This window comes from Peromyscus maniculatus, chromosome 16, assembly GCF_049852395.1.
Source record: "Peromyscus maniculatus bairdii isolate BWxNUB_F1_BW_parent chromosome 16, HU_Pman_BW_mat_3.1, whole genome shotgun sequence".
NCBI lineage: Eukaryota > Metazoa > Chordata > Mammalia > Rodentia > Cricetidae > Peromyscus > Peromyscus maniculatus.
The window spans coordinates 43,177,752-43,203,874 of record NC_134867.1 but is presented as its reverse complement, the minus strand read 5'-3'; the positions used below and the strand labels follow the sequence as shown (position 1 = coordinate 43,203,874).

Below are 26,123 nucleotides of genomic sequence, written 5' to 3'. Positions count from 1 at the left end.
GCTTTTATTGTAGCTTAATGTTCACAGTACCAGTAGCAAAATTACTCTATGTCCAATACTCAGCAATTTGGATCTTCCTTTTTATCTATTTATTTATATAGTGAAATTTCTGTCATTCTGGTAGGATAAAAATGTTCTGCCAGTTTCTAGTTTAGTTGGGATACTATTGAAATAATTGATTATATGATTTCAGACAACCTATTCGAATAGGAATCAAGCCATGCTCACTTCAATTTTTGTTAGTTGGATCTGTCGATACTCTCTGTCTCCTTACTTAGCTCCTTTCAGTATCCTCTCTCAGAACATTATTTTTATTTAATTATTTTAATCTCTGATAGAGTTTCATCTTCTGCACACATTTGTCTTTCTGTAGGTACTCTTCCTGACCACCCTGAGCAAACCATAGCTTACTACTTCCTCTTATTAAACTATGGCATTCCAATAATGTTCCTATACACTTGCAATCATCTGTCATTAATGTGTCTGATTATTGGCATTTGTTCTTCATTTTAACATCTCTAAATATATTGCAGAGTCTATAGGACCAACCATGTGTAGACTAGGATATATTTGCTATTTGTCATATCCAATATACATACACCCATTATTTACTTCCTCACATGGCCCAACTTCTGTAATGAATATACTAACTCAAGTAAAAGAGGAAACTAGACCAATTTGGACCATAAAATGAAGTTCAGTAACTCCAAAAGATTCTAAAGACAAAGTATGTTGTCTGATCAAAATATAACTAAAAATCAATGCTAGAAATATTTATGAAAATTTTTAATATATTTGAAGGGGAAGTAACACAAGTATAAGTAGTATATGAATCCAAGTGACAATCAAAACAAAATTTAGAGGCCATGCCAAACTGAATATATGTGGAAACATAACCTATTAAAACACCAGTTAAGACCTTCCAGATGGCTCGGTGGATAATGGCACTTATATCCAAGTCTGAAAATTTAGGTTCAAGTCCCAGGGCCCGCAACATGGTAGAAGGAGAGAACTAAGTCCTAACTGCAGTCATCTGACTTACACATGCACACACATGCGCACACACACACACACACACACACACACACACACACACACACATACACGCATGCGCACACACAAACACATACACACACGTACACACACATCCAATTTAATCCAATGCATTAGCATTAATCATAAAGCACAAAAATCATAAAAGTTTTAAGCAAAAGCAGAAAGTTCCAACAAATGAATAGAACAGAAGAGCAATTGGTAACATGAAGACAAGACAAACTGTGAGGAAACAAATTACGACGAAAACAGTTCTTTGAAAAATCAACATAGTTTATGAGCAAACAGTAGGAGAAGAAATACAAATTATAGGTGGCAGAGTGTGAATAGTGTCTTCACAGGATCTGCGAATGCTCAAACATTAAACGATAGTAATTATGAACATTGTTATGGCAATATACATGACAATGAGGATTAAGTGGGAAAATTCTTAATAGAAATCAAACAACCAAAGGACTCTCAATAAGAAACCACTGTTCTGATGCAGAGACCCACAACCAAATGCGAGGGTGAGCTCTGGGAATCCCGCTGAAGAGAGCTCTCTGTAAGAGCTAGAGGGGTCAAGGACATCTGCTGTGGGATGTTAATGTATGTCCTGTGGGAGCCCTTCTTGGGTTCCTTGTGGCGTTGCCCAGCAGGTTTGCATAGAGGATGATTAGGACCATGGGCCTGAGTGCAGATGTCTGAGATGGTCTGCACTTGGCTGTACTGGGGGATGGTCTGTATGTCAAGTTGCTCTGATTGGTCAATAAATAAAACCTGATTGGTCGTGGCTAGGCAGGAAGTATAGGCGGGACTAACAGAGGAGAAATAAAAGAACAGGAAGGCAGAGAGAGACACTGCAGCCGCCGCCATGACCAGCAGCATGTGAAGATGCCGGTGAAACAAGTCGGTGGGCCACCAGCCACGTGGCAAGGTATAGATTTATGGAAATGGACTAATTTAAGCTATAAGCACAGTTAGCAAGAAGCCTGCCACGGCCATACAGTTTGTAAGCAATATAAGTCTCTGTGTTTACTTGGTTGGGTCTGAGCGGCTGTGGGACTGGCGGGTGACAAAGATTTGTCCCTGTGGGCAAGGCGGAAAACTCTAGCAACAGACATCACAAGAAAACCCAGAGAAACAACTAACCTGGGCTCATAGGAACTCACAGAGTCTGAACCAACAAGTAGGGAGCCTGTATGATGCCAACCTAGGTCCTCTACATATATACGACAGTTGTGTGCCTTGGTCTACTTATGGGACTTCTAACAATGAAAGCAGGAGCTACCCCCAATTCTTAGGCTGGCTCTTAGAAATCTATTCCTCACACTGGATTGCTTTGCCCAGCCTTAATACAAGGGGATGTGCTTAGCCTTACTGCAACTTGATATGCCATGGGAGGCTAGTCCCTTTCTGAACAGAAACAGAGAAGGAGTGGATCCACTGGAGGGGATGGGGGATGGGGATTACAGTCAAAATGTAAAATAAACTAATTAAATTTTAAAAAAGAAAACAACAATGAAAAAGAAATCACTGTTCTTAAAAGTTTTTATTTTAGTAATATAAGCTTAGTTAAAACTACCCTAAAAAGAAGATGCCAGAAATTCACCATTTTACTGATGAATTCATTTAAACGTTGAAAGAACAATAGCAACTCTAAACAAATTCGTACAGAAATCTGAAGAGGAAATTCACCATGGCTCATTCTCTACAGTCAAGAATTATTCTGTATTAAAAACAAGCAACCATATTAAGAGAAAAACCATAAGCCAATATCCCTCATGAACACAGATCCAAAAATTCAAACCCAAATACTTATAAACAAATACAAACAAGAAACAGTATTGTTTTGTTTAATATTCAAGAGCAATCGGTGTTCTTCATGGTAACAACGTATTAAAAAGAAAAGATGAACATAAGTGTAATGGATCATATAAATAATATAAAGAAAATGTGTGCAAAATCCAGCATTCATTCCTTTTCAAACTCTCAGGAAATGAGGAACACAATAAAGATTAGATCTCTCATTCTGGCATTATGGCAATCATTTAAAAAAATAAAAAGAAAGAAAAATCAACCAACCAACCAAATAAACAAACAAACATGAATGACTCTAAATGCTTTCTCTGTAGATCAGAAACAAAATGAGGCTTACATCAGAACTTTCTTGATCTTCTTCATCATTACACCGAAGGCTGTAGTCAGTTTAGTAATGCAGAGAAGAAATAAAATTCATCTAGGTTTTAGAGCTAATATGAATTTATATTTTCCAGCATATTATGACACCAGACAATCTCTTATTAAAACTAGAGGAAATTGGCAAGACTATAGCACATACATCATTGCTTCTCTATAAAAACTGTAGAAAATAGAGATGGAAAATACAAACGAGTTGATAATAACAATAACACTAGTAACCCTTGTTAAGTGACAAACAATAAGATGGTTATGATAAGGGGAAAATATGTTTGCAGATAACGCTGTCTCAATGACCCCCTATATGCAAGGCCCCAAGCTATGGTCGGTCAAATCCTTTGCATAAAATAAAACGGCAAAATGCTTGCATGTGACCCACAAACACCCTCCTATACACTTGAATCATCTGAAAATTGTTTACAGTATTTAATATTATATTTACATGATACATAAATAAGAATTATTCTGTGTAGCTTAAGGACATGATGGCAATTAAAAGTATGTATCTACAAAGTACAGGAACAATTTCTTTTTCCGGTATTTTTGATCTGCAGTTGGTTGAATATCTGGCTATTGGACCCAAGGATGCAGAATGCTGACTGCACTCTTACTTATTGGTGGCGATAGATTCATGCATGTATACATACATCCAAACTTTTCTAAGTCTATCTTTTAAATACATTCACATTCTTCTTTCACCATTTCTGAATATTCATTGTATATCTTACTGAATAACATAAGGACATTTTCATTCAAGTATATAAAGCACTTTAAACATATTCCTCTCATCCTTACAATCTCATTTATTCTTTATCCTCTTATTATACTTTGTTCCCAGACAGTTTTACTTTTACATTCATGTCATATATAAATGTATTCTTTTATGTATCAATATAAAATATACATGTTTTTCTCTGCTTTGTGTCAAAGCACTCCTGATGCTATTGCCTTGATCTGCCAACTGCTGAGATGACAGGTGTGTGCTACCATGCCTAGATCTTCAATGCAAATGTGCTTTGAATTCTCTAATCGATATTTATGTTGACTATTTTGTCATACATTTATTTTCCAGTTGAATTTCATGCTTTAGAACTGTTCATTTTAATAACCCATCTAAAAATTGGTTTGATTTGATTTCATTTGTTAATTTTTTATTGTTCTTTCAATATTATTCCTCTTCAAACTTGCAAGGATTTTTCTCCTCTTCTGTATGTCTTTTCAGTCTAATTGTTTACTCTGTTGTTCAGCAGTTTTTAATTTTCATGAAGTTGTCCATCATTGGCCTTCTTCCTTGAGCAACTAGAGTCTTATTCTGTAGCATAAAGTGTTAGCTCACTTTTATTCTAACAATTTCAAAGTTTCAGCTTTTGATTCATATGGAGTTGATTTTTGTACAGGGTGAGAACCGGGAATCTGGTTTTGTTCGAGAATAGGGGAAACTCTCCAACACTCTTTGGAAGAGACTGCCAATCCTGTGTACAAATCCTGATGCTGTAGAACCCACTTCTCGGTTGTCCCGCTCCTCTCTCTGCCTGAGGGCCTCCTGCAAACTAGATGGCTGCTGTTCATATCCTGATAACTAAGTTAGGTCCTTGGAGCTTGCTTAGCACACTCTTGATCATATGACAAAGTATTTTTGAAAAAACTAAATAATAGTGTTGTAGTTCAGAGGGGAAACACACTTGCTGCCAAGCTTGAGGACTGTAGTTTGATGCCCAGTATACATGTGGTAGTAATAGAGAACCAAGTCCTGTACTAACATATGGATATGATCCTTTCCCGCTCCCACACACCTTAGTACTTGCTGACCGAGGGATAAGAAACTAAATAATAGTGTTGTAGTTCAGAGGGGAAACACACTTGCTGCCAAGCTTGAGGACTGTAGTTTGATGCACAGTATACATGTGGTAGTAATAGAGAACCAAGTCCTGTACTAACATATGGATATGATCCTTTCCCACTCCCACACACCTTAGTACTTGCTGACCGAGGGATAAGAATTAGCGCTTGTCTTTTTTTTTTTTTTTTATTTTTTTTTTTCTTGTGGGAGGGATATTGAGGCTGGTCATGCTGGATGGCTTCATTTTTTTCCCCCTCAGGAAATGACAAGTATGCCATCTGGTAATATAAATGCAATTTTTCGGAAGGCATTCTCCCTGGTGTGTAAGTTATTTGTGAGCTCTTCAGGAATGAATAATTATGTTGCAGAATGAACATGGCATACATATTGTGATCAGTCCCCAAACAAAAACAGTTCTCCAGACAGCCTATTTTAAAGTCTATTGATTGAACAGATAAACAGATTGAGATGTTTTTAGTGTAGCCTGCCAGTTCCACATCACAGCTAATCAGAGAAGGAACACTTTCCTGAGCAGTAAAAGACTCTAGTTATTCCCATTGGGTTTCTCTGGATCCCAATGTCTTTCTCTAAAAAAAGTTGTATTTTGGACAAAAGTCTCTTTTTTCTACAATATTGATTATATTCGGTATGGAAAGAAATTGTGTTTAAGGCAGGGAAATTATAAACTGGAGGACATAGAACATTTTGAGATAGAAAATTGATTTAAGATGAATCTTCTTAAGGTTGAATAGATACTATATAACAGCAAAAATAAGATTTGCAGTGTTTTTTAATGATGGTGTTTTAATATGCATTCTGCCTGAATTAGTCTTCATATTTATATACTGAAATCTACATGATAGAGTCTAGTAATATTTTCATTGGTTTTAGTAGCTATATTAATGTGCATTTATTCTCACTTAAAGTCTCCATAATTTATTATATATAATTCAAATGTCATTTCCATTTAATTTTAATTATTTAAATAATTATTTTTATCCCCTCTGGCCTCAAAATCACTTTCTGCTAAGGATGACCTTGAACTCTTGATCTCCTGCATTGCTCTTCAAATGCTAGGACTGAGATGTATGTCACTACATCTACCTTTCATTTAAATTTTTAATAAAAAAAGACCAGGCATGGACTATATAGAAGCAGAAGTATAATTAGAATGTTTTTTTCTGTGTCTTTGGTACTATAATAGCTGTTCAAGATCCCAGTGTAAGCAAATCTGGGCTCACAGTATAGATGACAGCTCACCAATTGATGGAATAAAATGAAGAGGTAAACAAATAAAATCAACATTATAGACTACCTTAAAATCCAAAAAGACATTTGTAGAGAGTTTCAATAAGTAACCCACATTTCAACATAAATTAAGGAGAAAAAAATTCCAATATGTTGTTTACATAATTACATTATAATTTAATCTTTTATTAGGGAAAACTATTTATGACACCAGGAAGGCATTATTTCTAAAAATAAAAAGGAATATATTTATATTTTGAGTTAATTCCTATTATACATATTTAGTTAGCTAAGACTATTATATCTGAAGTTATTAAGTGCAGTTGTGAGTAGTTGATAAAAGTCAGCTACAAATAATACCATAGAAGGAAACTGAAAGAAAGTCATTGAACCATTGTTAGTAATTAAGCACAGCTTCTTGTAAGAAAGAATTCATACTGCAATGAAATTGACTGTCTTCAAAGTAACTCAAATCCTCATTCACATTTCTTCTCTGTTCTCTATGTCTGCCTTTCAAGAGTACATGTGTTGATTTTCACTTACTACATATAGTAATTAATATGTATGCCCATGAATATATACTCAGTATTTAAGTGTTAGAAATTGAAGGATTTATTTATACAAATATACATAAAATAGTTATTTTGAAATATTTTAAGTGCTGAATAATGAAAATAAAATATATTGAATTTTTGTTGAATTTATTTGTGTGTGTACATGAACATATTTACCTGTGCCATGATGCTTTTGTGAAGGAGTCAGATTTCACCTCATATTGTTCAGGGGATGGAAATTAGTTCCTCAGTCTTGGTGGTTATCTACTCAACATCTTACTGAAATACTTTAATACATATTTAAAAACTCTGACTCATATCATTTTATACCACATTTACAGAGAAGTAGTCACAAGTAAAATAAACATACAGTAAAGTTTTCTAGATAATATTTAAATAACTTCCAGACTCAGAATAATGTATTCAGTGACTATCTTTCCTGACTATTTTGCTTTAAGTATGGAGTCATCATGATCATCATTAAGAGATTTCTAACAACATCCACCTAAACCAAACATGACTTTTGTCAATTCTCTAAACTCTAACAATATTCTAGTGAAATACTTCCCAAAGATATTAGAAAATGTTTAAAGAATTTAAGAATTTCATCTTCTTTCTGGATCATCTTATGAAAGTGTTTAGTACCAGCAAAGAGCAATAATGATACATAGAGTAAGGGATACATTGCCATCATCTGCATTGCTTATTCTAGAATCTGAGGCTGGGTCATTTTAAGATATACTCTATTTTTTTAATCTAAAATACCATTTCAGTTTGTACAAAAATTCTGCTGATCTCATGTGTGGGGAAATACTTGCTGTTTCCTAAAGTGCTGAGTAACTTGAACTCATTGCACTCATCAGTGAAGGCTTTTGTAAGTGCAGAGCAGGTAAATGATAAGGTACATGAGCACTGTAATGTAGGTTTTTTTTTAATTATTTGGGAAGTCCTCCATCCAGATCCCAAATAAGTATTTGGAGACTTATTCTTCCTTATGAATGACTAGCCTTGGCTTGGTTTGTTTCTAACCAGCTTTTCTCACATAATTTAAATTATTCCATTTCCCTTTAACTACATTTTGCCTCTGGGCTTTTTGCTTTTCTTTAGCCTATATATCTGGCTTTCCTTCTTATTCTGTGGCTGACTGTGTGTCTGGGTGACTGGTCTCTGGCGTCCTCCTCTTTTCCTTTTCTCACTTCCCTCTTCCTGTTCTTCTTTAGCCTAGATTTCCCCTCCTAGTTATTCTCTCTGCCTGGCAGCCCTGCCTGTTTTTCTCTCCTGACTAGCTATTGGCCATTCAGCTCTTTATTAGACCAATCAGATGTTTTAGGCAGACAAAATAACACAGCTTTACAGAGTTAAACAAATGCAACATAAAAGAGTGCAACACATCTTTGCACCATTAAACAAATATTCCACAGCATAAATAAATGTAACACATCTTAAACTAATATTTCACAACATTTACCCCTTTTTGTCTAAATAAAAATGAAAGGTTTTAACTTTAACATAGTAAAACTATATACAACAAAACAGTTATCAAGTAAGATTTATATTCACAATATTCAATCCATTTGTATTTAGAAAATTCAGAAAAATACTCACTATCTATCTTATCTTAGTGATTCTAAAGTTTTATACTTCCATCATAACTTAGGAAAACTATAACTCTAACTATTTAGTCTTGAACTTCATCAAAGACCCCAGAAGAATGTAATATTACCTAATAACAGAAAAATCTGGCTTCCTGAACAGTCACTCAAATTTCCTCTGCAACACTGAGGAATCCATCTTTAGCCTACAGGCCTAGAATATCTGACAGACTTTTCAGTGAAGCAGGAAATTTGAAGGACTATACTGGCTTGTATTTGCAAAGTTCATCAATTGCTTTCCTATCTGTTCTGCAGAATATCTGGTGGACTATTCTGTGAAGCAGGAATCTCTGGACTGTTCTGCCTTGTCTTGTCAAAGTTCAGCAGTCTTTCTCCTCTGTTCCCATTTTTCCAGTCTTTACAGCATCCTGTGAGCAGTCAGGGAAGACTAATTTCTTGCCCAAATGGCTAGCCATGTCACATTGAAATCAAACTTCATATGGAGTTTCTTCCATACCCATCATCCTTTTATGATGTAAAATGGTGCTACCAGGAGTAGATGTGTCTCATTGTCATGAAAAACCTTAGGTTATTAAACATTGTAAATGTCATATTCTGTAGGTTATTGAACTGCTTGAAAATCTTCTAAAATATACCTGTTTAACCTTGAATACATACATAATGTGACTAGAAGTTTAATTACTTTAGATTAACTACTAACCTCATTTCTTAAATTTATATATATACATATATATATATGATCTTATAAGTATAATACCCCAAACAAGAGTATAAACATACATACACTATAACAAAAATAAATTTAATTTGTATCAATATACCAAAATCCATATCAATACAAAATTTGACATTAAAAGTTGTATCTTTATCCTATATTCCTATATTTACCTTAAATGATGATAAGCATCCATAACCCACCAAATAATCAACAACCACTTACCCCATCTCTTGGGAATGTAGTTGTTATCTTCTCTAGACAACTTCCTGTTGTCTGAGGGTGAAGGCATTTTTAGGGATCCCTGAAAAATTGGAGATAATGGCTGGGAAGACCAGCTGTAACCTTTGTTGATATATATCACCTGTCAAATTCAGGAATTCTCCTTTGATCAAACCTGATCCATATTATCTGAATGAATTTACAGCCTCTCATTTCCTTGGAAAAGAAAAACGAAACGTCTTCTCCAAAACAATGCATTTTCTGAGTTACATTTTAAAGTTAAGGCATTCTTAAAGTATATAGACTGGTTTATCTCAACATCCCCTCTTTCAATTCCATGTCTCCTAGCAGTTGTCATTTGCTTATCAGCAATCAAAAAATTCAAAATCACCACAATACTATATAAGATCCCTGTGTGTTTTCCATCATTACATGGCATTTTTCTTTTATATTATTTTTACTCTCTCTTTAAAAACTTTATTATTTTTAAACTATTTCTTTCTTTTTTATCACTCTTGACTGTCTATACCAATTTTCTTTTTTCTTAAGCAGAAGCACATTGTTAAATATACCTGTTTAGAGGAGTTTTTTATTGGTTTGTTTTTTGTTTTTTATCTGGACACCTTTACTGTGTATCTCTAGCCTTTTTTCACCACATGAGCCTTTAAAGTGTTAGGCAGCATGGCTAGGACCCTCCACCACAGCTTTGGAAGCTGACTGCCTGTTTCTGAAGCCCCCAAAAGCCCATGACTCTCCTTTGTTCAGTTCAAAATATGCTATGTACTGAATAGTGTAAAGCTGGTACCGATTTTCAGTGATGATTCTCCTTGGCCAGGGCAGACCAGGGCAAGTGCCTCAACAGATGTTATATATGCATTACCTGTTTATTCTTTCTCCACCTGAATCATCAAAGCCAGAAAAAAAGTCAATTATGGTTGAAACATGAAAATAAACAAAGTGGGCACAATATTTTATGTTGTTATTATTTCTCAAAACTCAAACAAACCCTACTTGAGGTCAAACTCAACAAGTATAAGAAGAGGTGTGCTCTCCGTTAGCAATTCAATATTTTTTTTAATGCATTCCATTTTCTGTCTTTACTTGAAACCTACCTGAAGCAATATGAAGTAGTATGTCTCTGATCAGAAGGTATGAAGAAGTGTAATGAGCCTTCCTTATTCTGAGGCTGGAAGTGTAAAGCATAAATCAGTTGAAACTGAAGCAATTCTGTTTCTTCTTAACTAGATCAGATGGCAGGAATTCAGTGAATATTCTACTCTTCACTTTCTTCAAGATATTTAATACACACATCATACACTTAAGGACACCAATGACAGGTGTCATTCAATGACAGGTGTAATTCAACAGCAGGGAATTAATATCTCACATTAAAGAAAGGTATGAAAATGATAACCAGTTCTACATGAGAGACCCAGAGAGATACCCAAAATTCTAAGTAAGAAAGATTTCTCAAAGTCTCAGCTCATAAGTCATAGAACATCTTGAAACTACAGCTGTAGGACTTGGAAATGCCAACCTGGATAGACCTGGAGAGAGTCTCAAGTTTCTCCTCTGCTGGAGAGAGTCCCTGGTCACAAAGAAAGCAGAAAACAGTCAAGAAGGGATCTGTCCAAGAAAAAAAAAATTGCAAGTTTGGATACCTGTACAGGAGCAATATGGATGCAAAGGGCTGTTCAACAATTTATGAACAGAAGATCTAGTCTGAAGAGAAAAATGCAGCCAGAAATCTCTACAGGAGCTTTTTCACTGGTGCTCAAATACCCATTCAAAAGAGCTCTTGGAGAGTAACTCTGTGCTATCCAGAGAGAACCTGCAGTGTCTTGCCTTGCTACAGTTGGTCCTCCAACACAGCTGTCAATCATGGCAAGGGAGAAGAAGGCTGACTTTATCAAAAATGTCTCCACTCAAGTTATACGGAAGTCTGCTTACCACAGGGGAAGCTGGAACTTTTCTGTCAAAAGGTGCAAGAGAAAAGCTTGTGCCAAGAATTTTTGTATTTTCCTTGGCAACTGAAGCCTCTGCAATGATCTCCACCTAAACCTGGCCTGACCCTGGTCATGTTCTGTATAGTTTGAGTGTTTGCATTTCGTTCCAAGCTTCCCCTGCCTTCCTGATTGCGGAGGCTATCCATTTGCTCAAGGCAAGGTAGTGGATTGTCAGACATACCCCAGCACTGCAAACTCCTTTTGTTCTGGCTCCAACTCAGGGTTCCAGCTCATAATGGTCACAAAGCTCCAAACCCAGGGACCCTCTAAATCCTATTAATGGCAGATTCTAACTAAGCCTGTAATTGACTTGTATTCCACTAGTGTTCTCTAGTTAACAACTATGTGAACTGCCTATGCTTTCTTGACTGTTACTTAACCCATGAACCTCAACTACATGTATAAAGCATATATACATATACATATACATATACATATATATATATATATACATATATACATATATATGATTGAGTTTGTTATAATTAGGTTATATTTGTGATATTATTTTAATGTTTTCATAAAATGTTCTGATGATCTGATGCTTAATTCAATGGCTGAACTTCAAAACTGCTAAATAAAGTCCAGTAGATGTCTTTTATGAATATTATCATTGAAGGAACTCTAAGAGTTTGGGTGAGCACAACCAATTTCTCATTGTATCACCATCGTAACAGCTCACAGCATATGCTTGCTGTGTTGACTGATTAGATCATTGTGGCAGCTAACTTCCTGATTTTAGCAAGGAAATAATTGGATCCTGGGAAGCCAGATTAGTTAAAGGAGAGAAAAAACAATGTTGTCAAAACAGAATTTGTGTTTTCTTAATTTCACCTGTCTCTAACCCATGTAGAGGCTTAGGACATCACTAGTATTGTGAGGTTCTAACTGTTTTCTGGTTTCTCTGAACCCTCACAGGTCTTCCTTTTTATTTATTTGTTTATTGTAGTTATTTGTTTCTTAAGGGGTTATCTGTAGCCCAGGATGGGCTCTAACTCACCATGTAGCTGAGACTGGCCTTGAACTTCTGATCCTCCTGCTATCAGCTCCCAACTGCTGAGATTACAGGCATTCCACCCTGCCCAGTTTGAGCTGTTTGTGTACATAGTGTTTTGTAACAAGATGAATCTACAGGAAAGAGTGACTCAGAACACTGGTTAAGGTTGACCTCTTTGCTGTATTTCCTGTTTTTCTTACAAGAGTGTATTTTTGGCAGGGAGTCTTGTTATAAACCGTCTGTGGTAGTTGCTTCATGACACTGCATTACGTTGCTAAAAAGAGAGAATTCAGAGTTAGTGAGTGACTAACCAGTGTTTTCATCCTGAATAATGATAGACCCACTAGACAGTTGTAAGTAGATTTTCCATTTCTTCCCTGACAACAGGACGTGGCTGTGAGGGAAGAAGTCCTCTAAATAGACATTATACACAAAGACGAAATGCCCCAGTCTTGCTTATATTCTTACTAATGAAACTCCCGAGACAACAAGTCTCATCTTTGGTCAGCTACTTATTTTTGTAGAGAACTTTAGCTATCAAGTTTCTTATCCTGGAATTCTATCTTCTTTTTTTTTGTCTTAGTTTTTCTCCAAAGTTATAGCTTGTACTCAGGAAGAATAAGAGATCAATCTAATGTGCCATTTTGAAACTTTGTTCCATTTAAGATGAGTGGTTTTCTCAAAAGGGAAACATATTATGCCTCAGACTGAAACAAAATATTATTGCTGACAAGAAAGAGACTTTAAAATGAGCTCACATGACAGCAAAGTGAATTTTAAGACAATAGCAAATCTCGCTTCTCTCCAGTAAATACGTATTTCTGTCTATTGATCTGAGATTTAAAGTGCCTATTGCTCTCTTATCAAAGTAACAAGAAAATACATTTGCAGTCAGTCTAAGAGCTTGATAAACATATCTGTATTACAGGGCACTCCACTATATGTCTTCTTGGTCTGTATGATGAGACCTGCTCATAAATTTACAATCACTCATAAAACAACTATGTAAATGAAACAGGCATTTTTACAATATTCTTGATAGTTCTATTAACTGCTTAAATATTTTAGAGTATTTCATCAAGTTAATGCATCAGAGAAGTATTTAGGAATGTATAATAAAGGACAAAATGACAACCTCAAGACAGATGAGGCTTCAGTACATTGACTTAAATCAAATTAGTGACATCCAGATTGGTGTGAACTGTGAGGAATTTGAAATATGAGCAGAAAATCTGCAATTATTTACTTTTCTTTTCATTCTTTATTTTATTACCATGTAAAGATAGTGAAGTGGTATTTCAGGTACCTTTTTAAGCTATGGTATAATAGTCATTCAGCCTTCTCCATCCAAGTTTATACCTCACTTTGGACAGCTTTTTATTCTTATTAATACTAATTTAGAATTATCTTTCAATCAGAAGAATATCTCTTCTACAAACTGTCTCCCTGAAGCTTGCCCTGCTTTCTTGTTTTGTTTTAAACAAAATCCTTAAATTAGAAATATATATATATATATATATATATATATATATATATATATATGCTTTTCAATCTTCTGGAATTTATAGTCACAGGGTTGATGCTTCACATTGAAAAGCGGGTTTTCTTAGCTATTTTTTCCAGTGTTGAGTATACGACGTAGGAATGTATAATACAGTGCAAAATGTCAACCTCAAGCACAATTTGCATTCTAGACAAACACTCTACTACTGATATATCTCAACTTCATTGGGAACAAAAAACTAATTCAATGTATCTAAATTAGTTTTCTCAAAAAGTTTAAGAACAAAGCAAGGCAAAAACAAACGTGCACCCTAAGAAATGTAACTTCTTTACTTCTCAATCTCATTTCAAGCCTCAGCTCTAAATAAACCCAGTGTACTCACTTGGGAGAGTAATGTCTTCTTGAACTTCAGTTTCTTCATATCTAAAACTGGTACAATTATTTTACCTACCTATACAGTCATCATTCCTTAATTAATGAATTCAATGTGCATAATAAGCTTGCTTCATCAAACTCACTTTCCTTCTGAGAAAAGTTGACTGACATAAATATTACCAACTAATCTTTGACAAAAGGAAAAATAGCTCAGTGCGCAAATGAGGGTTTCTTCAAAAAGTAATACTAGGGGATGGGGAAATGCTTTGTGGGTAAGCATGCTTTATGAGAAAATATGAGGCTTAGGGTTTCAATATCCAGAACCCTGGTGACGGCTGCCTGTGCTTATAATCACAGAATCAGTGGGTGAGAAAAGGCGGATCCTAGGGAGTTCCTGGATAGCTAGCCTAGTCAGAGTGGTGATTTTAAAATGCCCTGTCTCAAATGAATGAGGGGGAAAGCTAAACAAGAAGATAGCCAATGTTCTTCTCTGGCCATATATATATACACACACAGGCATAGGTACTTATGTATTCATGTGTATGAACCACTGCATTTGTGAAAGAAGTAACAAAATAAATTGACACCCTTCACCAAAACTAAGCCAAGATGAATTGTAGACCTAAATATAAACTACCACTCTCTTAGAGTCCTAGGACATAACACAAAAGAAAACCTATATGACCTTGTATAGCAATGGCTTTTTATATACAACATGGAAGGCAAGCCTATGAAAGAAATAATTGATACACTAGTGTAGTGGACCGAATGACAATGGTCTCCATGGACTCATATATCTGAATGCTTGGTCCCAAGTTGGTGGAAAGTTTGGGAACAATTAGGAGGTATGACTTGTTGGAGGAGGTGTTCCTCCACTCTGGTGGATTTGGAGGTTTGCAAAGCTGACACAATTCCCCGTGTCTATCTCTCCATCCTCTCTCCTCTCTCCTCTCCCCCTGCCTCTCGCTCAAGGTTGTGTCTCAAGATGTAAGATTTCATCTACTCTTCTAGTGCCATGACTGCCTGCCTGTCCGACTGCCTGCTGTGTGCTCCCACCATGTTTGTCTTACCCTCTGAAACTGTCACCTGCAATAAAGTCTTTCTGAAATACGTTGCCTTGGATATGGTGTTTCTGAAAACTAATAGGAAGGTAACCAAGAAAGCAGAAGTTCATGAAAATTGAACATATCTGCTATGTGAAAGACAAGGTCAAAAGAAGGAAAAGGTACAGCACAGATATTAATTAATTAATTAATTACAAAGGCACATTGGATAAAGAATGGCTAGATAAGCTAAAAACTCAATTAAAAAAATGAAAAGCCTGTTAAAATTGGCAAAATAACAGAGTAGAAACTCTCTAAGGAAGGTATACAGAGGCAAGGAAGCTTTAAAATATTTTCAAATTCATGCCATGAACCAATTGCAAACAAAAAGCACACAAGATACAGTGTAAACTGTTAGTGTTAGAATGGACAACATCCAAACTACTGGCAGCACCATCCCTCCAAGGGCACAAGTGGGCTGTTTTTAATCACACACCCTCTTCACAGTGATGTAGTCAGAAAAGGTTGGTAAGTGTAGGTAATCATTTCTCTCAGTACTATGAGTGTAATCATCTTGCCTGTCTTCTCTGTCTCTTGTTCTTCACGTGCTGAATAGGTGTGATTAATAGGACCCTTACGCTGGTACAGCCTTGAGCTGGAACTCGTTTGCTTCTGTTCAGCCTTGTGACCGACCACTGTTAGTGAGGAACATCCACCTTTGGATTATTTTTTTAAAAATGAGACGAACTGTCTTGTGAAGCTGAAAAGCATGTCTTATACTAACATCTGATGGTATCAGTAACTCTCACATTAATTAAATATAATATCTTCATGAGACAGTGAGGAACAGAAAAGCGATGAACATTTGTATCCATTACCTAGAACATGGTAAGACACTTAGAACATGAAAGAAAAAATATGAACATGTATATACATTCTGAGCATTCATGCTTATGAAACATCTATTTTGCCATATTAATATTTTATTATAAAGGCAATGATTACTATTAGAGAATACACAGTTTTGTTTATGATTTTCCTTATGTACATCCTTATTCTTCTCAGAGATAATTTCTGCTTCTGTATTGGAGATCTTGCCCTGGTCCCCACACATAGCAAAGTCATTTCTAGTCTTTTGTGGAACATAGTTATGTTTATGATCATATTCTAGGAGTCTTCATTTTATTGAATATCTTTTTCAAGTACTCAGGTTATTCACAGTTCTTTGTATTTATGAAGTTCACACATAGGATGTGCTGGATCAAAAGCCATGTAATATATATATATATATATATATATATATATATATATATATATATATAAAATCTTTGTGTTTAGTTTATTTTTTATTCCAGACAAAATTTTATTTTAACTTATTTTTGCTCTGAATTTGAAATATTTTAACTCACATTTGTTGTTATGTGTGTCTCTTTTTAAGGTTGTATTTGACCCACTATCATAAAAATATTGTTAATAATCTAATATATTATTTTGATATGTGTATTTCTTTATATTTTCAAACTTTATAAATATAAGGTCATTTTTTAAAATTATCATTCCATATTTTATACTCAGGTGATGAAAGAGATTTTTACTTTCCTTCCCAGAACTGTCTTCAGTGCCTCATATTGGAAACTTGAATCTTCTGCGATAAAATATTTCCACCACTTTCAGACCAGCAGATTCTAAAACATGCAGCTTGCTCAAATTCTTACTCTCATGTGCACACTAGAGTATGTTTATGCCTAATTTTCAATTTCTACTTCTCAATCTCTTGCTCTCCGCTTTCTCTTTTTATCCCACTCTCTTAACTCCTTTCCACTATTCAGTTCATAAGCATTTACCAATGTAAGCTTAAGACCTGCTCAACAAAAGGGAAAGCAGGCCTGGTACTGGATTACTAGTTAACCATTCAGTACTAGTGAAGTCATGGATATTGGAGGAGGACCTAAAACCACTACTTTACTAAACCAACATGATCCTCAACAACAATCTAAATATTTGTCTATATACACTCGGACAACTTTAGTCTTCATCCTTCATAAAGGACATTTTTCTTTGCAATGCATCTCGGCCACTACAAAAAAAAAAAAAAAAAAAAAAAAAAAAAAAAAAAAACAGGAAGCGGAAGCACCCCCCCCCCAACAACAACAAAAACAAAAAAAAAAATCAATCAATCAAACAAACAAACAAAAACCCACAATCAAAATGTAGATCTGTAGAGCCCAGGCTTAATGGTTATATATACAAAAACACTCTGGTACCTAAGGTTCAGGGAATATTGTGGAAAAGATATCTGTGGGTAGGGGGAGTGATTATAAGTCAGAAGATCAAGGAATTTACTATGAGATTTTTGTCTTCTAGTGATATCTGATGCCACACACATAAGGTCTCACCAACATGACTGCCCAAACATGAGCTGAACAAGGATGACACCAATGGACATGTCAAAGTGGATGGGGAAAAGCCCTTGAGGTCTCAGTCATACACAAAGGCAAGGAAGGCATGCTCAGAGCAGGAGAAGAGCACACCAATTGCTTATCCAACACCAAATGGTCAGCCCTGAAAACATAATATAGGTAACATTATACACATTGAACAAGCTATATTTAGAAATATATATGTATGTATGTATGTATGTATGTATATACACATACATACACATGCAAAAGCAATTAGTAGAAAACAAGAGGCTATGAATTTGAAGGAGAGTGGTTAGTAGTATATAGGAGCATTTAGAGGGATGACTTTAGAAGGGAAAAATGTAATTCTAATCTCAATTTTTTTCAAAAATAAATAAATGAAAATTAAGATAAAATGAAACAAAAACTGGAATATTGGGCTGTGGCTCATTGTCTACTATGACAGAAAGCCGGTATATATGACTGACATAAAGCATCTCTATTTGAATGGATGAACTTTGGACTACTTTCTTCTACCTCTTCCTATAATTTTTACACATAGATAACATTTTTCATAAGCTTTCTGGTCCTTGGAAATAGTAGAAGCCATAGGCATTGAGACAGTAATTGAACTACTTAAAATGAAGAAATAATAAAAATATTTCCATTAATCTTTACTGTCCTTCCTGTTTTAAAATTAAGTTACCATTTGTAAAATGGTAATATTTAGAAACACACAATATACATATACATGTGTTTGTATATTTATATCTGTCTATATGATGTACATATATAACATTCACAATTTTATAGTGAACATAAATCCACTTAATAATGTTTTTAAATGAAGTCATAAGTCGTTGATCCGATATCACATTTCTCCATCCTGAGTCTGAGTCTTGCCCCCTAACTGTATAACTCGTTTCCTATAAACTTCATATTCCCCATATCTTTTCTTGGTTAAGACTTATCGCATATGGTAATGCTATGACATTTGTTGAATGAACTCATTCTCTCTGGCATGGATCATCTTCAGTCTATATACCGTCATAGATAACATATCAGATTGTAAATGGTGATGTCTTATGATACTGATTTTATTTGTTTTAAGCAAATGACACCGGAAATTATAGCTCCTTTTCCATTCCCAGCAAATAGAGGCATGAGATGGAAAATCAGAATCAGTATCAAGTTCTTCATCAATGGGTGGGGATGTTGGCTTCAGAAATAAAACTCCTACACAGTAGAAACTTCATCTCTGATCTGAAATCATAATATTAAACTTTGAGTGTTACATACATTCTTATGTACAGCCATCACCAACAAGGAAATATCATGCACTTGGGTATTATGAAGGAGAAAAACCCTCAGATTATCTGCGAGTGATAAGAATTTTCCTAGCACAGTCATCCTCTTTGTTTTGTTATGAAATGGAAAAATGTGCAGAAGTTGAGTGAAGAGGAGGAGCTATGCACACTTGAGAGTTTATGGAGAAAGTGTCTGGATTACAGCCAAGCAAGAAAAACTGCTGTATTTGAGCTGAAGCCCAAAATGACTAAAGAGAGGGGACAACAGGAGACCTTTGTAGTACTTGTTTATAGCCTAGCATCTAGAAAATCCAATACTAAACTTCACAAAATTATTATGTCACTACCAAGGGCAGTTTATGTGCAAGAGAAGAAATATTTAGACACAGCACTAGCCACTCATAGCCAAGGTAAATGAAGAAATTTGCTGTCATGCATACAAACACACACTACTAAACCTTTCTCTGATGAGAGACATGTAGATTGGTTCTTAGACTTTGCAAATCATTGGCATGAAAATTGTGTCCTGAGGCTAAGATAAGAGACTAGTCTTTCAAACAAAAGCAGTCAAAAAGCTGTGGATTGCAGTATCTTTTAAAAAAATTCCCTTTTAAAAAATTCACAATGTTTTTCATGTACTGAAAAATTTGGACTAGGATTCAATGTGTTATTTATAGTCATGAGTCACCAGAGGTCTGAAATGGTTAACATCAAAACAAGTAACTTACCCAACAGTGAGGAAGGCACCAGGGAGAATCTGGTTTCCAAAGAATCATGACTCATTCTAATAATCTCTTTTATAAATATATTAGCAAATAACATGTTATAATAAATTATTTTGTATCTAGTGTTTCCCTCCTACACATACACACACAAATACACACACACACACACACACACACACACACACACACACACACACACACACAAAGCTAAAAGGAATATCATGTCTTCATGTCTGCTAGAACATGCAGAAGTTATAAATGACCAGCAATATATGAATGCCTGTTTGGTTAAGAAATTATATTACTGTTATTTACTAGGATACGAAGGAAGTCATGAAATTTACCAGCATTAGTTTCCAGCAAAAGAAAAGCCAAGTACTTGGAAAGCATTTACAAGTTAATGAGACCCACTTCACACACCCCTGCTTCTCTGTACTCTCAATTACATGCAAGGTTTCCATCCACCCACAGGATTCTTCTCTCAATAACTGCAGTGAAGTGAATATACTGAATTTCTTCTATTTTATAGATACTGTTTAATAATATGTACAGTAACTAAATTAATCTATACATGAAAAATCAAGGTAAGAATATTAAAGCAAAAAAAGAATATTAAAGCAATTGCTAAATTTTCAAGTAGCCATAAAAACAAAAACATCATGCTTAAATTATGCTACTTTTAATAAATTATAACAGAACTGTTATAACTTAACCATTGGAAGTTATTAAAAAATCCAATAAAGTATGAATGATATGAATAATTGCTATGTTGTCTTTGTTTGAAGGAAAAATGTGCCAACTCTATGGCTTACAGATTTAACCACAATCAATGGAGGACACATTGTATTGTCTGTTCTTTTATAATTCCCATTGCTAGCAGGATATACAATATAACATGCTTTAAAGTAATATAAATATAAAGTGCAGTTTCAGAAACATGTTTGGGTGAAAGTGAAGTAAAATAAAATAAAATAAAATAAAATAAAACTCACTAGTGACATTTAGTCAAAGAAAAGAGGGGCCTGTGTTTAGTTGTACATGGGGAAAAATAGATAAATAAAGGCACTATATTTTACATTTCTCTCCAGGGACCACAATGAAAATGGAGAGAATCATTCCTATCAGCCCACTAAGACATCTTCTAAACCTCATTCAGTACCAATTAGTTTTTTAGGGGTTTATTTTTCTACTTCTAGCCCTTTAATCTCTATGTCAAATCTAAGTTATTTTGTGAAACAATCAAGATATAAAGAAAATGGGTCCTTTCAATGCAATGATCATCAATACATATATCAGATATGATAATATATAAAATGTACAGTAAAATATATGTAATATATTATATAACTTTTATTATATACACAGTGTTTATATAATTGTGTATTAATAACTATTAAATTAGGATGTATTTATATACCAGGTATTATCATGAGACTCCTATGCACATTCACCAATAAGATCCTCAGAGATGGCTCAGAGGTTAAGAGCACTGACTGCTCTTCCAGAGATCCTGAGTTCAATTCCCAGCAACCACATGGTGGCTCACAACCATCTGTAATGAGATCTGGTGCCCTCTTCTGGCCTGCAGGCATACATACAGAACACTGTATACATAATAAATAATAAATCTTAAAAAAAAAGAAAAGATCCTCACGAAAATTCTCTGTTTAATAGGCACCAGCAAGATGACCCAGCAAGTGATGATGTCTGCTCTAAGAACCTGAGTTTGATTCCTGTGATCCAGATTGTGGAAGGAGAGAACAGACTCCTATCAGTTGCTTTGTGACCTCCACAGGCAGGCTGTGGCACATTTGAGCCCCAACATATACTCATCTACATAGAAAAATTAATAAAACGTAACTTGAATTTTAAAATAATTCATATTCAATATATAACTGTTTGGACTCTAGTTCTGCACATGAAAGAGATATTTACCAATGATTACATATTTTAAGAAGCAGAAACATAAACTTTGACCTGAGACAGCCTTCCTAATCTCTCTGTTATGCTGACTTCTAAAAGGAAAGATAATTTATTAGCCTACTGTGTTTTATAGAAAGAACAAAACTGGAATTTTTTATTTTTCCTTATTGATGTAGGTGTATTGAAAATAATCTGATCTATTGTCTAACTAAATTAATTGGGCAATAAATCCCCTTTCCATTTGTCCCGCAGCTTGTAATTAGGTACAAGTTCATAACAGCTCTACAAAAAAAATTCTGTTTTGCTTTTAAAAACTTGCAATAAAAAGAAATTAAATGGAAATGCACATAATAACATGGGAAAAAACTGATACATATTTTTTTTGTAAATGTCTTGTAGACTAGCATAACTTTTACTTATAATGGTTACTTTTTTATTTGACAGTGAAAATACAATGGTAAAATTGTTATCTAGAACATAGTAAAATTAGAGGTACCAGCCCAACATCCTTATGCAAGCTGCAGAGCACATGGCTTCATTTAGTTAGGAGAACTAGGTGTCATGATGCATCAACCACCTCTATAGATAGTCACGGGCATCCTCATAGACCATAGTCTGAGAGCATGTGTCATATTACACAAGGTCCAGTCAGAGTACTCAAATGGTTGGAATTAGGTAAGATGATGGTCTTTTTCTAAATTTTATTTTACAAATCAACCAGTTTCCCCTCCCTTCTCTCCTCCCATTCCCTCCCCCAACCTCCTTTATACCCACTTCCCCATCTACTCTTGAGAAAGGGTAAGGCCTCCCATGGGAGTCAATAAAGCATGGCATATGAAGTTGAAGAAGGACCAAGCTCCTCTCTGCTGAATCAAGGCTGAGCAAGGCATCCCACCATAGGGAGGAGGTTCCAAAAAGCCAGCTCATGAACCAGGAACAGATTGGTTCCCACTCCTAGGGGCCTCACAAACAGACCAAGCTACACAGCTGTCATCAACATGCAGAGGGCCTAGGTCAGTCCCATGAAGGCTCCATAGCTGTTGGTCTAGTGTTCATGAGTTCCCATGAGCTTGGCTCAGCTATCTCAGTGGGTTTCTCCATCATGATCCTGATCCCCCGCATCCTCACACAATCTGTCCTCCCTCTCTTTAACTGCATTCCCAGAGCTCAGCCCAGTGCTTAGCTGTGGATGTCAGAAGATGATGGTCTTAGGGATGATACTGAAAGGGCAAAAAAGTCAATATCATATGTACAGCGCTACTAGGCAAAGGTCAATATGGAATTAAATCTAACAACCAAAGGAACATTGCATGATAATAAAGGAAGGTAGGGCCAGGCCTCAATAAGAATGGGCTCAGAATATGGTTGAAACATGAAAGAAATTGTAAACATTCCATTTCTCATTATAAACATTTATGGCATAACAATCATAAAATATGTTAGTCCCATTGGTACACTCAGCCTGTGAGTGTGAGTACAAACCTTTCTTTTGGCTTTCTATTCTGACATTGCACTTCTCACTTGAATGTTCAGATGGATGAGTTATGCATATTTTGCCTGAAAATGTTACATCAGGGTTTTTTGTTTGTTTGTTTGTTTTTTGTCATTTCTTCCTCTCTATGGTTAAGGCAAAAGTGTTAGTATCTAAATAGACTAAGTGGAACTATGTGACTATTACAAAATGATTGTTATAGGTTTTTAACAACTCCTCTTTTAATTCTAGCTGAAGGCATAAGCATTAGTGAAAACTGCAATATGATAGGATATATCATGAACAAAATGGAAAATTGTATTATTACATTTGTATACATCATTAATAGGATTGTCATGCAAGATCAAGCACTATCCTCCACGCCTCTGGATATAAAGCCGTTCTGTAATTTGTGCTCGTAAGAATCATTGCCAGTACCTCACATATTCCTGTATATCAAGACTTCTACCCCAAAGAAAGAGAATGTGCTTCTTCATATGCCTCATTAGAAAACATTGAAGGTACAGAATATATATGGATTTTAATGCTCTTAGGAGTTTTATAGGTTGACTTTGACTTCAGATTCAAATCTCTTTAGGTTTAGAATGGAGACTCTTATATTCAATATTTTCCTTACATATATTTATGAGCATATTTACCTTGTCTTATCATCAAAGATTTTTATATTTCTGGAATGCTTAAATGCAGTTAACTCATTTCAAAAATGGTAATTATCAGTAATGACTTAAAAGGTCAAATTAAAATGTTAAAGTAAATTCATAAAATGGTGTTAAAATCAATAGAATTTGTATGTTGAAAGCTAAATACTATGTACTATGTATCTGTGAGATAATTCTTTTTGTATGCTAGTGCTAATTGTGCTTCAGGAGTTCTTTATCATTTCATTTCTTTTGAGTCCAACTTTAGCTAGTGTTTTCTTTTCATCAGCTGAAACTGGAGAACTTTTAAATTACACATTATCATAATTCAATTCTGTCAGTGTTTCTCCTAAGTGAACCATATACACAACAAAGGGAAGTCCATTGACTCTCAGTGAGGGAAATGCCCCTCATGATATGATATCTGCATGTGGAGCTCTGGGTTTTGCCAAAATCTCATGGACCTAACTCAACCCTTTTATTTGAAAAGTATTGGTCTTTGCAAATATGGACCCTGAGAGGACCTGGACAACTTCTTGTAATCATCCTGAATAAATTATCAAACACACTACATATGCAGAAGAGCATCAGTGAATTCCTTGTGAGTCTCTTGAGCAACATTCTGATTTATGAATCTTACATGGCTTGCTTGTTTTTGCCTGATAATCCCTGTTGTGGTCACTATAGAGAGAAATCAGTGTGGGATTTATGGCACCTATGAGGCTTCTTGCAACTTTCTGCAACTAGCACAAATGTTGAATTAACAGAGGTAGAAGCAATGGAATAACTTATCTAGACTGCGCTGAATTTATACTTCACCTCTTCCATGGGACTCTTCTAAACACTGTGACCCAGTTACTTAGTGTGGAAGGGGTCACTCTGTTTGCTAGCAGTTTTATCCTCTTGGGAAGGGATCTAATTGTGGAATGATGGAGGTAGGGAGAAACATAAAAGTACTAATGTCCAATTCTATTTGGTAAGAGCATAGAAAAGTCATGGATATTTGCTCCCGTCTTTCCACAGCCATACACAAACCAAATGTCTACAGAGTCTAGGACTTGGGGTGATTTTAAGAGAAGAGCTGATCAGAAATTGTGACTACATATCTCTTTGCCTGTCATTAATAATTAGAGAACCCTGACCCAGACTCACTCCCGCATTAGAAAATAATATGATAAACCCTCAAAACATTGTATGAATTCGTATGCACCTTTCCTCTGACCTGCAGAGGGTAGGCATTGAGTGCTTGATTGTAAGAAACACATGTGGCACAGGTATAAGTTGAACAGTAAAAGATAGTTACACTTATTGTCTGGGGGCAGTCTGTTAATCACCTCCACTCTACTCCTAAGTTCTCAACTGAAATCCAAAAGCTATTCTGAGAGTAGCATGAAGGGGTTTTTTAGGTTTTTAACTATTATGATCAGAAAAGTGGTTATTTCATCATCATATTAAAACCAGCTACTAACAGTGTCATGAAGAACTGTGAGGCAATGATAGTAGATAACACTGATTGAACATGTGATGTCAGGTAGGAGCCAATGCTAAAAAATTCACGTGCTTTATTATACCTCAGTCTTATCTCCACTTTTCACAACCATTTTCAATAAGATGGACAAATCATAGAGATACATGCAGATATGAATCCGGGTTTAAAGTGAAGCCAAATGATCTTCAAAATTCTGAACACTGGAGCTATTGAGGTGGTTCATTGATTAAGAGATCCCATACTGCTCTTGCAGAAGATGCAGGTTCAGGTTCCAGTAACTTAAGCTCCATGGGATCTGATCCTCTCTTCTTCCCTTTGAGGGCCCTGCACTCATGTGCATAAATCCAAACTCACACATACACATGTGCATATAATATAAAATAACAACAAATATTTAAAAATAAATCCGGAACACTTAATCATTTACCCACATTTTCTCCAACTATTTTCATGTTTCTACAAAATAATTAATGGATCTTGCTATATACATTAAACATTATTTTTTTTAATTTTTAACTTTCTAGGTAACAAAAAATACAGGATCCCTGATGTCTCCTCCATGTACAATATCTTAGTCCCTTTTGTAAAAGGATTGTTTATAGCCGTGCAATTTTTTTGCCTTTCCAGAATGTCTTTCAAGAGAAGGGCACAATTGACAATATTCTGTAAATCTTCCGCCCACTATAACGCTTGCCATTGCTCTCCTTTGAGGTCTATAACTCCCTCCTATGAAGAATATCAGACCTAGGATCTTGCTCATTTTATCTTTAATGTCACAAACATCCATCTGAAAATTTCC

General features: G+C 35.2%; 1 long non-coding RNA gene across 2 annotated transcripts in view; it reads left to right on the top strand.

Moving 5' to 3' along the window:
- LOC121823209 (uncharacterized) overlaps positions 1-22,055 on the top strand; it is a 39,748-nt gene extending 17,693 nt beyond the window's left edge. For both annotated transcript variants that reach the window (XR_013045079.1, XR_013045078.1), the window contains one exon: positions 21,457-22,055. This is a non-coding gene — a long non-coding RNA (uncharacterized LOC121823209). The remainder of the gene's footprint in view (positions 1-21,456) is intronic.
- The last annotated feature ends 4,068 nt before the right edge of the window (positions 22,056-26,123 follow it).